The following is a 17,976-nucleotide window of genomic DNA, read 5'->3' on the forward strand; positions in this document are numbered from 1 at the left end:
TGTGTAATATTGAAAGCAACAGCACATGGTTCCAAATGCTGTCTTTTGGTTTCACAGAGCCCTGGAGAAATAAATGAAGCCTATAGCTTCATGAACAGTGTACTCATGGGATTAACAAGCCCTCTTCCCTGACTTTGCCCCAAAGCAGGACTCATTTCTACAGTGTTCCTGAAATTCTGTTTGGTGAGAGAAACATTTGGTGACTGATTAAAGTCTGAAACAGTCTAAGAATGTTGCCTTATTTCATCACAAAGACTTAACTTTTTCAATTTTGATTATTCTCTGAGAAAAGATGCTGAAGGCTAGGTTTAATTGTAGTAAAACATTTCCAGTCTAATCAATAGGGAAATGGCTACACTGGTGTGACTAGTCCTATCATTTCATTTGTATGTTGTCTTATTAAGAAGTTAGAGTACTATTGGTTGACAACGAGATGTGCTTTGAATTGAGTTACTAGGAAACCAAATATTTCAGCTCTGGTCTGTTATTCATCTGCTGAGGGGCTTTGGGTATCAGTTAGTATTGTTTAAGCCTTATTTACTCATCCCTAAAGAAGATATGCTACCTGCTTTGCTGAATAATGCTTATATTTGGATAATACTTGATTGTTTTAAAAAATGGTGGAGGTTGGAATCAAATTTATGTTTGCGTCATATAAACTAGTAATGCCAGTCTTAAAATTTTTATAGTTATAGAAATTATAGTGTTTTGTTGCAGGGGTGAAATATTTACAAGATGACTCCAAGGCTCAAGGCCATAAATGTAGGATGAGCTGCCTTAGAAGGTAATGAACTCCCCACGTGGGAGATGGCTGCCAGAGGCTGAGAGATGAAGTGTCTGGAAGCTGTGGAGGAGGCTCATGTAGCAGGCAGACAGCTGAACACATTCACTTACAAGATTCCCAGCAAGCTTGAGGGTCTATGGTAGCATCTTTAAAATTGTAAAATGTTGTACAAACTAAGTTGGCAAGAAGAAGACTAAAAAAAATCTGCTATTAAAAATTTTATCCGCTAGAAGTTCTTCTAAAAAGACTGGAATTTATTCTTTTGTAATCCTTGAGAAAAATATTTTAATTGTTGTGTTTGGAAGTCTAGCTGAATCTTTTGCTACTTATTATTTAATAGAGTTCATTTAAGAGTATAAATTTAGTCATTTAAAAGTTTTCTTTCTTACACTTCATATGCCTTCTCACATGCTCCTCTTCCTTAGTAATTTGGCAACTTTTGGACTTTTCAGTGATTTAGAGACAACTCAGCAATTATGTCAATGTTCTAAAATGTAGACCTCTGCATGGTGGTCCTTGAAGATATGACCTTAGTCAGGATCTTCTCATTGAACTATTTCACAAAGGGTAATTAATGAAAACTTTAACTTATTGCTACAGTTCAATAAAGGTCTTATTTCTAGAAAACCTGGGGAATTAAATGAAAAGTTTGGAAGACTTTATATTTTTCAAAAAAGGGATATGACAAGGAGAAAGCATTTTATAAGCCTCAAGTGGGACTCAGTTCTGTTATTTTACAATGATTTTTCAAACAAAGTTTATGTTTCAGGTGGATGAGATTATGTTCACGTGTATAAACCAGAATAAAACTTCCAAGTAGGGTTTTCAAGGCTGGAATCTTTATAGAAGCAAACTGCTGCATCTTTCTCCCACAGAGCACCTAGTGGGTTTGAACCACTGACCTTCCGATTAGTAGTGGAGTGCTTAACCACTGTGAGACCAGGGCTCCTTCACATATATAAAACCAAAAAAAACAAACCCATTGTCATCAAGTCAATTCTGACTCATAGCAACCCCACAGGACAGAGTAGAACTGCACCACTGGATTCCCATGGAGCGCCTGATAGATTTGAACTGCCGACCTTTTGGTTAGCAGTTGAGCTCTTAACCACTGCACCACCAGAGCTAAAATATGTGAAAGAATGAATTATGGACCAATGCGGTGGGACTTGTGTGTTGCTGTGATGCTGGAAGCTATGCCACTGGTATTCAGATACCAGCAGGGTCACCCATTGAGGACAGGTTTCAGCTGAGCTTCCAGACCAAGACAGACTGAAAAGCATTAGCCAGTGAAAACCTTATGAATAGCAGAGGAACATTGTCCAATATAGTGCTGGAAGATGAGCCCCCCGGGTTGGAAGGCACTCAAAAGATGACTGGGGAAGAGCTGCCTCCTGAAAGTAAAGTCAGCCTTAATGACGTGGATGGAGTAAAGTTTTCGGGACCTTCATGTGGTGATGTGGCACGACTCAAAATGAGACGAAACAGCTGCAAACATCCATTAATAATCGGAACCTGGAATGTACGAAGTATGAATCTAGGAAAATTAGAAATCATCAAAAATGAAATGGAATGCATAAACATCAATATCCTAGGCATTAGTGAACTGAAATGGACTGGTATTGGCCATTTTGAATCAGACAATCATATAGTCTACTATGCTGGGAATGACAACTTGAAGAGGAATGGTGTTGCATTCGTGGTCAAAAAACAATATTTCAAGATCTATCCTGAAGTACAATGCTGTCAGTGATAGGATAATATCCATAGACCTACAAGGAAGACCAGTTAATACAACTATTATTCAAATATACACACCAACCACTAGGGCCAAAGATGAAGAAATAGAAGATTTTTATCAGCTGCTACAGTCTGAAATTGATCGAACATGCAATCAAGATGCATTGATAATTACTGGTGATTTTAATGCAAAAGTTGGAAACAAAGAAGAAGGATCAGTAGTTATTGGAAAATAGGGCCTTGGCGATAGAAACAATGCTGGAGGTTGAATGACAGAATTCTGCAAGACCAATGACTTCTTCATTGCAAATACCTTCTTTCACCAACATAAATGATGAATATGCACATGAACCTTGCCAGATGGAACACACAGAAATCAAATTGACTACATCTGTGGAAAGAGATGATAGAAAAGCTCAATATCATCAGTCAGAACAAGGCCAGGGGCCGACTGTGGAACAGACCATCAGTTGCTCATATGCAAGTTCAAGCTGAAACTGAGGAAAATCAGAGCAAGTCCACGAGAGCCAAAATATGACCTTGAGTATACCCCACCTGAATTTAGAGGCCATCCAAAGAATAGATTTGATGCATTGAACACTAGTGACCAAAGACTGGATGAGTTGTGGAATGACATCATACATGAAGAAAGCAAGAGGTCATCGAAAAGACAGGAAAGAAAAAAAAGGCCAAGATGGATGTCGGAGGAGACTCTGAAACTTGCTCTCAAACATCGAGCAGCTAAAGCAAAAGGAAGAATTGATGAAGTAAAAGAACCGAACAGAAGATTTCAAAGGGCGGCTCGAGAAGACAAAGTAAAGTATTATAATGACACATGCAAAAAGCTGGAAATGGAAAACCAAAAGGGAAGAAAATGTTCGGTGTTTCTCAAACTGAAATAACTGAAGAAAAAATTCAAGCCTCAAGTTGCAATAGTGGAGGATTCTATGGCGGAAAATATTAAATGACACAAGAAGTATCAAAAGAAGATGGAAGAAATACACAGCCATTATACCAAAAAGAATTAGTCAGTGTTCAACCATTTCAAGAAGTATCATATGATCAGGAACTGAAGGCACTGAAGGAAGAAGTCTAAACTGCTCTGAAGGCATTGGCAAAAAACAAGGCTCCAGGAATTGATGGAATATCAGTTGAGATGTTTCAACAAACAGAGGCAGCTCTGGAGGTGCTCACTCATCTATGCCAAGAAATATGGAAGACAGCTTCCTGGCCAACTGACTGGAGGAGACCCATATTTATGCCTATTCCCAAGAAAGGTGATCCAACTGAATGTGGAAATTATAGAACAATATCATTAATATCACAAGCAAGCAAAATTCTGCTGAAGATCATTCAAAAACAGCTGCAGCAGTATATCGACAGGGAAATGCCAGAAATTCAGGTCGTTTTCAGATCCATCTCGCTGATGCCAGATGGATCCTGGCTGAAAGCAGAGAATACCAGAAGGATGTTTACCTGTGTTTTATTGACTATGCAAAGGATCATAACAAATTATGGATAACATTATGAAGAATGGGAATTCCAGAGCACTTAATTGTGCTCATGAGGAAACTTTATATAGATCAAGAGGCAGTTGTTCGGACAGAACAAGGGGATACTGATTGGTTTAAAGTCAGGAAAGGTGTGCGCCAGGGTTGTATTCTTTCACCATACCTATTCAATCTGTATGCTGAGCAAATAATCTGAGAAGCTGGACTATATGAAGAAGAAGAGGGCATTAGGATTGGAGGAAGGCTCATTAACAGCCTGTGTTATGCAGATGACACAACCTTGCTTGCTGAAAGTGAAGAGGGCTTGAAGCACTTACTAAGGAAGGTCAAAGACCACGGCCTTCAGTATGGGTTGCACCTCAACATAAAGAAAACAAAAATCCTCACAACTGGACCAAAGAGCAACACCACGATAAACGGAGAAAAGATTGAAGTTGTCAAGGATTTCATTTTACTTGGATCCACAATCAACAGCCATGGAAGCAGCAGTCAAGAAATCAAAAGACACATTGCATTGGGTAAATCTGCTGCAAAGGACCTCTTTAAAGTGTTGAAGAGCAAAGATGTCACCTTGAAGACAAAGGTGAGTCTGACCCCAGCCATGGTATTTTCAATCGTGTCATACGCATGTGAAAGCTGGGCTATGAATAAGGAAGACTGAAGAAGAATTGATGCCTTTGAATTGTGGTTTTGGTGAAGAATATTGAATATTCCATGGACTGCCAGAAGAGCAAGTAAATCTGTCTTGGAAGAAGTACAACCAGAATGCTCCTTAGAAGCAAGGATGGTACGACTGCATCTTACATATTTTGGACATATTTTTGTCAGGTGGGATCAGTCTCTACAGAAGGGCATCATGCTCGGAAAAGCACAGGGTCAGCGGAAAAGAGGAAAACCCTTAATGAGGTGGATTGACACAGTGGCTGCAACAATTGGGTCAAGCATAACAACGATTTTAAGGATGGCGCAGGACTGGGCAGTGTTTGTTTCTGTTGTGCATAGGGTCACTATGAGTTGGAACTGACTCGATGGTACCTAACAACAACAACTTACAGCCATAAGAGAACCGTTTATTTGGTTTGGATAACAGTTTAGAGAAGAAGTTAGAAAAAAAATCAAAGTCAGGTACTCTTGCTCTTTTGAAATACTTGTTGGAAAACCAGTACCTATCAAATGCCCATGCACCTCACATGTATTATCTTATTTTATCCTTGCAACACAATTCTTATTCCCATTCTGGAAGGACATTTTGTGAACGAGAAAAATGGGCTTTTTGTAGTACTTGGAGAAACAGCAGTAGAACTGCTGGGTGCAGATTACTGGTGGTTATTTTTTTTATCACTAGGTTCCACAATAAAAGGACAAAGAGTGGTCTGCATGCCTCTCACTCAGAGACCACAAGGTTAATCTGGTGGGTGTGGCTTCTCAGGCCACTGCTTCCCCTATGTGTGCTCTCCCCCATCATCTGTGAGGATGACCTTTCTGATAGAGGAGGACTGGTTAGCCAAGAACATCCCAGCAATGATTTTCCCTTGTTTGATGCATTAATTAAAGCCACCATAGGTAGAAATTTTGGAAGAGTAAATTTTCCTAAAAGTGAAAATTTCCCAAAAGATTATGATGCAAATAATCTGTCAACATTTGTTTCACTGTGGGCGGAATCTGACATTAGATGGAAAGTGGGAATAGATGCTGTTTGCCTCCCTTCCCTCCACCTCAAGATTTTACGGTCATGTTAATAGCAAAGTGGCTAGACTTAGTGACTATAGAAATACAAAGAGAACAAAGTAGCCCACTGGCCCCTTGGGAAATGCTCAGATGCTTTCTGCAGTGGCCTTAGTTTGCCCCTAACCTAAACATTTCCTTAGCAAAAAGGGGCTCAGAAAAAAAAAAAATTACAACCAGGATATATGATTATCGTTGAACTTAACCGAACCAAATAGACAGGACCAGAACTTGTGCTATATAAATTGTGCTTGAGAAAGCCCAGTAGATAGATTGCATGTTTACTTTTAAAGCTTGTTTTAACCATTCATCCTGTACATATTCATTGGGCCTGACAATCTAAAATGTGATCCAGAAATGAATTAATTTCACGTGTAAGGGCAGGAATAGAGGAATGGCAGGGTGCTGGCCTATTGGGAAACCATCCAAGGGTTGACTCAGGAACAGGGCTTAGCAGGGTCAAGCCCAGGAGCAGGAAGTTTTATTGAGAAATAGACAAGGACAGTGGAACGCAACTCTGCAGTGTCCAGACGAGGAATCATATCCCACTGGAGTCACTAGGGGAGTGCGTGGGGTACAGACACTGTCAGAATGGGTGACACCAAAATACTGTCTATAAAATTTTTGTGCAGTATTTCAGCAGAGATTTATTATTTTTTTATAAAAATATCCCTGTAGTTAGTTAAAACAACAAGAACATTTTTCTTAAGCACAGTTTACATGTAGCAGTATACCTGCAAGGCTAAAACTCTAAGCTAATTTGCTTTTTGAACCTTCTACCATGCTACGGTCAGAGCTATCATTATTGCCCAATTACAACGGTGCTTTGAATTACATGGTTTTGTCTGCATCTGCTACAAGCACATACTGTTGTTTTCATTACTGTGGGTGATTTATAGTTGCTGATTTTGTCAAATTTTCTAATGTTTTAGCTACAATATTGTGGAGATTAGCATCACCCAGTGTGGTAACTCAAGGTGTCACCCCCTCCCCCACCGATTCTAAACCCATTGCCATTGAGTCGATACCACGAGGTACCACACTGGGTGATACCAACCCTAGTGACACCAATATCAGAGCCACTGGGCCAGAGGCCCAGTGTTAGAATCAAGGAGAAGAGGTCAAGCAAAAAGTTGATCAAAAGGGTAGGAGTAAGGAGTTTCTGCATTTCCCCCTAACTTGAAGAGATCCTTGTATGTATTTGGCTCTCAGGAATTATTTGTGGGATGAACGAATGGGTGTTTAGAGAGTGACAGCCTGACAGCCTTGCCTTTGAAGTCCCTTGGGGCCTGATAAGTGGGGAGCCTTGGCCAGGGTGCAAAAATGAGTGGTAGCAGAGAAGGCAGTGAAGTCATAGATCTGATGTCTGCGTGTAGATGGGGACACAAACCGTGAACATGGCTAACTACCATAGAGGATTATCTGAAAATTTGACACCAGGGAAGTGTGCATGGAGAAAGAGCACCATTTGAGCTAGAGGATGAGGCACAGTCCCAGAGCATGATTTTGGGAAGAATAGCCCAAAGTGAAGAGTAAGTAATGAGTAAAAATATTATAGTAGGTTTTGATTTGCATTTCTCTAATGAGTAGTAATTTTCAGCATTCTTTCATGTGCTTGTTGCCTAATTATATGTCTTCATTCTGTTCAAGTCATTTGCCTATTTAAAGCTTTTTTTTTTTTTTTTGGTCTTGATGTTGTTCACACCCATTAAAAAAGAAAAAAACAACAAACAAACCCAGTGCCGTCAAATCAATTCCAACTCATAGCGACCATATAGGACGGAGTAGAACTGCCCCGTAGAGTTTCCAAGGAGTGCCTGGTGGATTCAAACTGCTGACCCTTTGGTTAGCAGCCATAGCACTTAACCCCTATGCCACCAGGGTTTCCTCACACCCATTAGGATGGTTAAAAAGAGAAAAAAAAAAAGTGTTGGTGAGGATGTGGAGAATTTGGAACCCTCATCCATTGCTGGTGGGAATGTAAAATGGTTCAGCTGTTGTGGTAGCTCCTTAAAAAGTTAAACACGGAATTACCACATGACCCGGTAGTTCCACTCCTGCAGACCTGAAATGAGATACTTGTACAGCAATGTTTATCACATCATTATTCACAGCAGTCAAAAGGTTGAAACAACCCAAGTGTCCATCAACAGATGGATAAACAAAATGTGGTATATATACATATAACAGATATAACTCAGGCACAAAAAGGAATTATGTTCTGATATATGCTACAATGCAGGTGAACCTTGAAAATACTATACTAAGTGAAAGAAGCCAGGCACCGAAGGTCACACATATTGTATGATTCCATTTACATGAAACATCCATAATAGGTAGAACTATAGAGACAGAAAGCAAATTAGTGGTTGGGAGTGGTGGGGGTACGAAGTGACTACTTAATGAGTACGCGATCTCCACAGGGGGGTGAGGAAATGTATGGGACCTAGTTAGACGTGATGGTTACACAACAATGTGAATGTATTAGATGCCACTGAATTGTACATTTAAAAAAAAGATTACTTTTATGTTATGTGAATTCTACCTCAATCAAAAAATATATGGTAGTAGCAAAATAAGCCAAATTTACCCAGAGCAGGCAGCGTGCATGAACAAGCATGGCAAGACTCTGGAACAGCGATCTGAGACCAGAATGTGGACAGCTTATATCCCAGGCTGAGGAATCTGAGCATAGTACTTACCCGTCATTCAGATTTCTTATGAGAATAGATGTAACACCTAGAAAAAATATCTGAGTAAGTTATATGAATGATTGAAATATAGAAGCATCACCAAAGAAATCAAAGAGCCAAAAGGGGGGAAATTAAATTATTACATAAAAGTTCTAAAAGATTTGTCTGTTATTCTTCCATGAGGATTATAATAGAAAACAGGACATCATTGCAAATAAACACAAACTAGAGACTTATTGCTATGCTAAGTTCTTGTGGCATACTTTGAGGACATAAAATAGAAGTAAATAGGCCACATCAAAGTGGTAAAGGCAGTTTTTTGGAGCAAAACCAGTTACTTTCTGACTCATGGTGATCCCACGTGTGTCAGAGTAGACCTGTGCTCCATAGGATTTTCGATGACTGATATTTTGAAAGTAGATCACCAGGCCTTTCTTCCAAGGTGCCTCTGTGTGGACTCAAACCTCCAACATTCCAGTTAGCAGCTGAGCATGTTAGCCGTTTACATTACCCAGGGAATTCTTTGGAGCAAAGCAGCTATATATTTATAAAATGTGTAGTTTAAAAATCATCTAGGTGTAGCATTTATAATGTGATGTGTTATTATAAATACTAAAGGTCAGCACACACCTTTACCAGTAGAAATATTTCAAGAGTAGTTACAAGATACTTTTTTTTTTTCATGATCAAATCACTTAACCTCTTTATTTTATTTTATTCATTTTTGGTAGGCAATATACACAACCAAGCATACATCCATTCACAGTTTCTACATTAACAGTTCAATAACATTGGTTACATACTTCACATTTTGTCACCATTCTCACTATTTCTACCCACATTGTTTCATCACCATTAATTTAGGCTCTCTGCCCCTTAAAATTTTCATGTGTCTTTTATTTTTCTTTTCTTTTTTTATTGTGCTTTCAGTGCAAGTTTACAGTTCAAGTTAGTTTGTCATACAAAAATTTCTACATACATTGTTATGTGGCCCTAGTTGCAATCTCTGTAATGTGACAGCGTACTTCTCCTTTCCACCCCTGATTTTACGCGTCCGTACAACCAGCTCCTGTCCCTTTCTGCCTTCTCATGTCGCCTCCGGACAGGAGCTGCCATTTAGTCTCATATATCTGCTTGAGCTAATAAACACACTCTTCACCAGTATCATTTTATGTTTTATAGCCCAGTGTAATCTTTGAAGAGTTGGCTTCGGGAATGGTTTCAGTTTTGGGCTAACAGAGTCTGCGGGCCATGCCTTCTGGGGTCTCTCCAGTCTCAGCCAGATCATTAAGTCTGGTCTTTTTACTAGAATTTGAGCTCTGCACCCCACTTTTCTCCTGCTCTGGCAGGGACTGTCGTGTTCCCTGTCAGGGCGGTCATTGGTGGTAGCCAGGCACAATCTAGTTCTTGTCTCAGGCTGATGGAGTCTCTAGTTTATATGACCCTTTCTGTCTCTTGGGCTCGTGTTTTCCTTGTGTCTGTGATGTTCTTCATTCTCCTTTGCTCCAGGTGGGTTGAGATCAGGTGATGCATCTTAGGTGGCCACTTGCTAAGCTTTTAAGACCTCAGATGCCACTCACCAAACTGGGATGCAGAACATTTTCTTAATAAAATTTGATATGCCAATTGACTTAGATGTCCCCAGGCCCCCGACCCCTGCTACCCTGTCCCTCGAAGTGTTTGGTTGTATATAGGAAACCTCTTAGCTTTAGGTTTAGTCCAGCTGTGCTGACTTCCACAGTATTGTGTGTTGTCCTTCCCTTCGCCTAAGATAATTCTCGTCTACTATCTAGTTAATGAATTCTCCTCTCCCTCCCTCCACACCCTTGTAACCATTAAAGAATGTTTTCTTCTGTGTTTAAACTTTTTCTTGACTTCTTACGGTAGTGGCCTCATACAGTATTTATCCTTTTGTGACTGACTAATTTCACTCAGCATGATGCCTTCCAGGTTCATCCATGTTATGAGATGTTTTGAAGACTTATCATTATTCTTTATCATTGCATAGTATTCCATTGTGTAAATATACCATAATTTGTTTATTCATTCATCTATTGATGGGCACCTGCGTTGTTTCCATCTTTTTGCTATTGTGAACAGTGCTGCAATGAACATGGCTGTGCATCTCTATTCATGTGAAGGCTTTTGTTTCTCTAGGATATATTCCAAGGGGTGGTATTGCTGGATCGTATGGTAGTTCTATTTCTAGCTTTTAAAGGAAGCAACAAATCGATTTCCAAAGTGGTTTACCATTTTACATTCCCATCAGCAGTGTGTAAGTGTTCCAGACTCTCCACAACCTCTCCAACATTTGTCATGTTGTGGTTTTTAGATTAATGCTAGCCTTACTGGGGTGGGGAAACCCTGGTGCAGGTAGTGGTTAAATGCTATGGCTGCTAACCAAAGGGTCAGCAGTTCAAATCCGCCAGGTGCTTCTTGGAAACTCTGTGGCGCAGTTCTACTCTGTCCTATAGGGTCGCTATGAGTCAGTAGCAACTCGACGGCACTGGGTTTGGTTTGATTTTGGTTTTACTGGGGTGGGATTGTATCTCATTGTAGCTTTGATTTGCATTTCTCTAATGGCTAATGATTGTGAGCATTTCCTCATATGTCTGTTAGCCACCTGAATGTCTTCTTCGGTAAAGGGTCTGTTCATATCCTTTACCCATTTTTTAATTGGGTTGTCTTTTTGTTGTTGGGGTTTTACAGTATCTTGTAGATTTTATTTATGTATTTATTTTTAATTGTACTTTATTTTTATTGTGCTTTAAGTGAAAGCTTACAAATCAAGTCAGTCTCTCACACAAAAGCTTATATACACCATGCTACATACTCCCAATTGCTCTCGCCCTAATGAGACAGCCCACTCTCTCCCTCCTTTCTGTGTCCATTTCATCAGCTTCTAACCACTTCTACCCTCTCATCTCCCTTACAGGCAGGAGATGCCAACATAGTCTCAAGTCTCCACCTGATCCAAGAAGCTCACTCCCCACCAGCACCCCTCCCTCTCCATCCCATTGTCCAGTCCAATCTCTGTCTGAAGAGTTGGTTTTGGGAATGGTTCCTGTCCTGGGTCAACAGAAGGTCTGGGGGCCGTAACCACCGGGTTCCTTCTAGTCTCAGTCAGACCATTAAGTCTGGTCTTTTTATGAGAATTTGGGGTCTGCATCCCACTGCTTTCCAGCTCCCTCAGGGGTTCTCTGTTGGGTTCCCTGTCAGGGCAGTCATCTGTTGTAGCCAGGCACCATCTAGTTCTTCTGGTCTAAGGCTGATGTAGTCTCTGGTTTATGTGGCCCTTTTTGTCTCTTTGGAGACAGAATAATTACCTTGTATCCTTCATTTAATTGTATTTTAGATGAAGGTTTACAACTAAAGGTTTATAGAACAAACTAGTTTCTCGTCAAACAGTTAGTACACACATTATTCTATGACATTGGTTAACAACACCATGACATGTCCACAGCCTCCCTTCTCAACCCTGGGTTCCCTATTGCCAGCTTTCCTGTTCCCTCCTGCCTTCCAGTCTCTGCTCCAGGACTGGTGTGCCCCTTTGGTGTTGTTTTGTTCCATGGGCCTGTTCAATCTTTAGCTGAAGGGTGAACCTCAGGAGTGACCTCATTACTGAGCTAAAATTGTCTTGTAGATTTTAGAGATTAGATGCTGATCAGATTTGTCTTAGCCAATTTTTTTTCCCCAGCCTGTAGGTTGTCTTTTTACTCTTTTGGTGAAGACTTTGGATGAGCCTAAGTGTTTGATTTTTAGGAGCTCCCGGTTATCTAGTTTCTCTTCTGGTGTTAGTGCATTGTTAGTTATGGTATCTATTCTGTTTATGCCATGTATTAGGGCTCCTAGCATTGTCCCTAGTTTTTCTTCCACGATCTGTATCACTTTAGATTTTATATTTAGGTCTTTGATCCATTTGAGTTAGTTTTTGTGCATGGTATAAGGTATGGGTCTTGTTTCATTTTTTTTGTAGATGGATATCTAGTTATGCCAGCACTGTTTGTTAAACAGATTGTCTTTTCCACCATTTAATGGACTTTGGGCCTTTGTCAAATATCAGCTACTCATAAAAACAAACAACCTAACAAACCAATTGCTGTCGAGTTGATTCCGACTTTTAGTGACCCTGTCCTCATAGGTGGGTGAATTTACATCTGGATTCTCGATGCTGTTCCATTGGTCTATGTATCTGTTGTTGTAGCAGTACCAGGCTGTTTTGACTACGGTTGGGGAATAATAGGTTCTAAAATCAGGAAGTGTGAGGCCTCTCACTTTGTTCTTCTTCAGTAACACTTTACTTATCTGGGGCCTCTTACCTATCCATATGAATTTGGTGATTTGTTTCTACATCGCATTAAAAAACGCTGTTGGAATTTGGATCAGATTGCATTATATCTGTAGATCACTTTGGGTAGAATAGACATTTTCACAACATTGAGTCTTCTTACCCATGAGCAGGCATGTTTTTCCACTTATGTAGGTCTCTTTTGGTTTCTTCCAGTAGTGTCTTGCACTTTTCTTTGTATAGGTCTTTAACTTCTCTGGTTAGATTTATTCCTGAGTATTTTATTTTCTTGGGAGCTATTGTAAATGGCATCAATTTGGTGATTTCCTCTTTGACATTCTCTATGTTGGGTGGAGGAATCCAAATGATTTTTGTATGTTTGTCTTGTATCCTGATACTTTGCTGAAATCTTCTGTTAGTTTTCTTGTGTATTCCTTTGAGTTTTCTGTGGATAAGATCATACGTGCCAATGAAGATACTTTTACTTCTTCCTTACCAACTTGGATGCATTTTATTTCTTTCTCTAGCCTAATCGCTCTGGCTAGGACCTCCAGTACAATGTTGAATAAGAGTGGTGATAAAGGGCATCCCTGTTGGGTTCCTGTTCTCAAGGGGAATGCTTTCAGACTCTCTCCATTTAGGATGATGTTAGCTCTTGGCTTTGTATAAATGCCCTTTATTATGTTGAGGAATTTCCCTTCTATTCCTATTTTGCTGAGAGTTTTTATCATGAATGGGTGTTGGACTTTGTTAAGTGCCTTTTCTGCATCAATTGATAAAATCATGTGGCTCTTGTCTTTTGTTTTATTTATGTGATGGATTACATTGATTGTTTTTCTAATGTTGAACCATCCTTGCATACCTCGTATGAATCCTACTTGGTAATGGTGAATTATTTTTTTCTGATATGTTGTTGAATTCTATTGGCTAGAATTTTGTTGAGGATTTTTGCATCTACGTTCATGAGGGATATTGATCTGCAATTTTCTTTTTTTGTGAAGTCTTTACCTGGTTTTGGTATCAGGGATATGAGTTTGGGAGTATTCCATCCTTTTCTATGCTCCGAAATACCTTTAGTAGTAGTGGTGTTAACTCTTCCCTGAAAGTTCGGTAGAATTGTCCAGTGAAACCATCAGGGCCAGGGATTTTTTGGGGGAGGAGGGAGTTTTTCAATTACCTTTTTAATCTCTTCTTTTGTTTTAAGTTTATTAGTTGTTCTATCTCTGTTTAGTTTAGGTAGGTAGGGTGTTTCTAGAAATTTGTCCATTTCCTCTAGGTTTTCAAAATTATTAGAGCACAATTTTTCATAGTATTCTGTTACGATTCTTTTAATTTCAGTTGGGTCTGTTGTGATATCAACCATCTCATTTTTAATTTTGGTTATTTGCTTCCTCTCCTGGTTTTCTTTTGTCATTTTGGCCAACGTTTTATCAATTTTGTTGATCTTTTCAAAGTACCAGCTTTTGGTCTTCTTAACTCTTTCAATCATTTTTCAATTGTCTATTTCACTTAATTCTGCTCTAATTTTTCTTATGTGCCTTCTTCTGGTAGCTGAGGGCTTCTTTTTCTGCTGTCTTTCTATTTATTGGAGTTGTAGGGTTACTGTTTTGATTTTAGCCCTTTCTTCTTTTTGAATGTGTGCATTTACTGCTGTAAATTGACCTCTGAGCACTACTTTTGCTGTGTCCCAAAGATTCTGGTATGATGTGTTTTCATTCTCGTTTGATTATTTAAATTTCTTTATTCTGTCCTTAACTTCTTCTATAACCCAGTAGTTTTTGAGCAAGGTGTTTTTCAGTTTCCAAGTGTTTGATTTTTTCCTTTCTGTTATTGATTTCTACTTTTATAACTTTATAGTCTAGAAAGATGTTTTGTAATATTTTGCTGTCTTCGATTCTGTTAAGGCTTGTTTGATGGCCTAAGTTGCGGACTATTCTGGAGAATGTTCCATGTGTGTTGGGAAAGAAAGTATACTTGGCTGCTGTTGGGGGGAGTGTTTTGTATATGTCTATGAGGTCAAGTTGGTTGATTGTGGCATTTAGATCTTCTGTATCTTTACTGAGCTTCTTTCTGGATGTTCTGTTCTTCACAGAAAGTGGTGTGTTGAAAGCTCTTATTATTATTGTGGAGCTGTCTGTCTCTCTTTTCAATGCTGTTAGAGTTTGTTTTATGTATTTTAGAGCCCTGTTGTTGGGTATGTAAGTATTTTTTTATAGTTATGTCCTCCTGGTGTATTGACCCTTTGATCATTATGCACTGTCCTTCCTTATCCATTGTGGTGGATTTTGTTTTAAATTGTATTTTGTCAGAGATTAATATAGCCACTCCTGCTCTTTTTTGATTGTTGTTTGCTTGGTACATTTTTTTCCATCCTTTGAGTTTTAGTTTCTTGTGTCTTTAAGCCTAAGGTGTGTCTTGTGTAGGTAGCACATATACAGATGGTGTTTTTTAATCCATTCTGCCACTCTCTGTCTCTTTATTGGTGCATTTGGTCCATTTGGAAGGCACCACTTATCCTTGGGCCCCTGTCACAGGTGCCTAGGTGGCATGGGTGGAGCCAGCAGACCTCAGGCCCCTGATGTGGGTAGGTGAGGACCCTGCTTAATGGGCAGTGCAGTATCAAATGTCATAATCCTACCTCTCCACCATATAGCTGACACAATTGAAGTTAGGTTCAGGTGTATACTCTGTTGTGCTGTGCTAATGAGGGCCTATGCTGTTGAAATGGGCCCACATGGGTCTATGCAGTGGTGAGAGGCATTCAAAGTCTGTGGATCCCTTATGCCTGTGCCAAGGCAAAGGAGCTGTGCCTGCACTGAGTTTCTGGCTTAGGGGAGATGGCAGATCATTTTTTCCTGTTTATTAAGTTGTTCCCTCTCCAAGGCCAAGAGAATGGCTCAGGATGAGTGACAGGTCCTCCTTCTGGCTCAGGGGATGTGTCAGCCCCTGAAGCCAGACTGGAACCCCGTGCAGAGCAGGGAGGGGCAGGTAGATGGGAGAGAGGTTTTTCCCAAAGGGGTGTTTTTTGATTCACGTGGTAGGGTAGACACATGTAGTTATCTTTTTCTGATTGAGTGCCACTTTTCACTGATTTTGGAGGCTTGAGTAACCTCTCTGCTGCTTGATCTCTATCAGTGTGGAAAACATGTCTCCAGCGCCACTGCTTGCTTCACTGCGCATGCCAGCTGATTCAGCCTGCTTGGTGCTGGTTCCCACTAGGTCAGGTCTGGCGACTCCTCACTGCTTCTGAATCATCTCTCCCCCCACTGCTGCTCAGCCCAATATTTCTTCTTTGCCTTTGATGTTCAGGACACCTAAATTGTCATATATAATTGATTGTTTTTTTCAGGTCTTTGTTGTAAGAGCAACCCCAGAAAGTGTCTGCCTACTCTGCCATCTTGGCCCTGGCTCATTATCTTCCACATTCTATAAAGCAAAATCTTGGCTAGTGATCATCCTTGGCAATGGAGAATTCTGTGTTACCATTTGGAGGATTTCATGTAATTAAGAAACTCCATTGGCTGGAATCATTAAAGTTGAGCATTTTTCTTAGTGTTCTAATTTGCCCAGTTTCCTCTGCACAGGTAAGGAGTGTAGAGAGGAGGGGATGTAGAGAAAAGAAAGAGGACTATTAGTTTTCAATAATGATAAAGAAATGTTGAACATTAAGGTAACCTGAAGTGTTTGCCTTAGTGAATACACATGATTATTTTTAGGTGCCAAAATATCTATCACGGATTGAATTGTGTCCCCCCAAAATGTGTGTCAACTTGACTAGGCCATGATTCCCAATATTATGTGATTGTCCACCATTTTGTCATCTGATGTGATTTTCCTATGTATTGTAAATTCTATCTCTATGATGCCAATGAGATGGAATTAGAAGCAGTTATGTTGATGAGGCAGGACCCGATCTACAAGATTAGCTCATGTCTTAAGCCAATCTCTTTTGAGATATAAAAGACAGAAGTGAGCAGAGAGACGTGGGAACTTCGTACCACTAAGAAAGCAGTGCCAAGAGCAGAGCACTTTGGACTTAAGTTTCCTATGCAGATTGATGACAAGGACCTTCCTCCAGAACTGATAGAGAAAGAAAGCAAAGGAAGCTGTAGAGCTGGCACTCTGAATTTGGACTTCTAGCCTCCTATACTGTGAGAAAATAAATTTCTCTTTGTTAAAGCCATCCAATTGTGGTATTTCTGTTATAGCAGGACTAGATAACTAAGACAGTACCAAAATTTAAAATCTGTATTATAACATTGGGGATCTAAGAGGCAGAGTGAGTGGAAGGGGACTGGTAGAAGCCTTTGGGTGAAAAATGCATACCCCTGGCAGATGATTTCTTGGGAGAGATTCCTTAGCAAGAAACAAATCAGAACATTTCTGCCTGGGGCAAATAGTTGATTCCCTGTGCAATCTTCCAAATGGTATGGGATTTTGCCTAGAAGTCTTGCTTGGAATCCAGACTATCCTTATATTTCTACTCCCCCCACACTTACTTCTTGCTCAGTTTGTGACCTCTTCTTTCAGTTTGTTCTTGAAATTTGGCCTCTCTAGTTCCCAGATTGCTGTTTTCCTCATGTTCTGCTCTGACTTACCATAGTGCCTGGTACATAATGCAAATTTATTGAGTACTTGTTGAATGAATGACTCAAGTGGCATCTATGTTTACTTTCTTATACTGAATTGTCTAAAATCTCCCCCTCCAAGAAACCAAAATAACTTTCCCATTTTGTACCTGTTCTTGCCCACTGAGCCAAGCTGTGTCTGTCCCTCACCTTGGCCTGATATTTCCTGTTTGTTTATTTTATTGTTTTATCTATAGTTTACCAATGAAAATGGTGGGGCTGATTATATTTGGATTTATTGGTTGTTAAGCACAGGGGACCTATTCCTAACTCTCCCACTGGACTGAAGACCTAGAATAAATCATTTCAACTTGCAACGTTTCAACTTTTTCAACTATAAAACTGAACAGTTCTAAATGCTGTTGAAGAACTTCAAATTCTAACATCTTGTCAGTATATGAATTTATCCTAAATCATGATTTTCCTATCATAGTGTGTGATTATTTAAGTTCAGTGACATTGAGATTAATGACCTTAATTAACAATAACCAGGATTTTATGGTATTTTTTGGTAGAAATCTTGAAGGATATATAATGGGGATGATATTTTAGGTTTTGCATTATCTGAAAGTTTGTTGCATCACTCTACTTCATCAGTCATTATGCT

This window comes from Loxodonta africana, chromosome 18, assembly GCF_030014295.1.
Source record: "Loxodonta africana isolate mLoxAfr1 chromosome 18, mLoxAfr1.hap2, whole genome shotgun sequence".
NCBI classification, from domain to species: domain Eukaryota; kingdom Metazoa; phylum Chordata; class Mammalia; order Proboscidea; family Elephantidae; genus Loxodonta; species Loxodonta africana.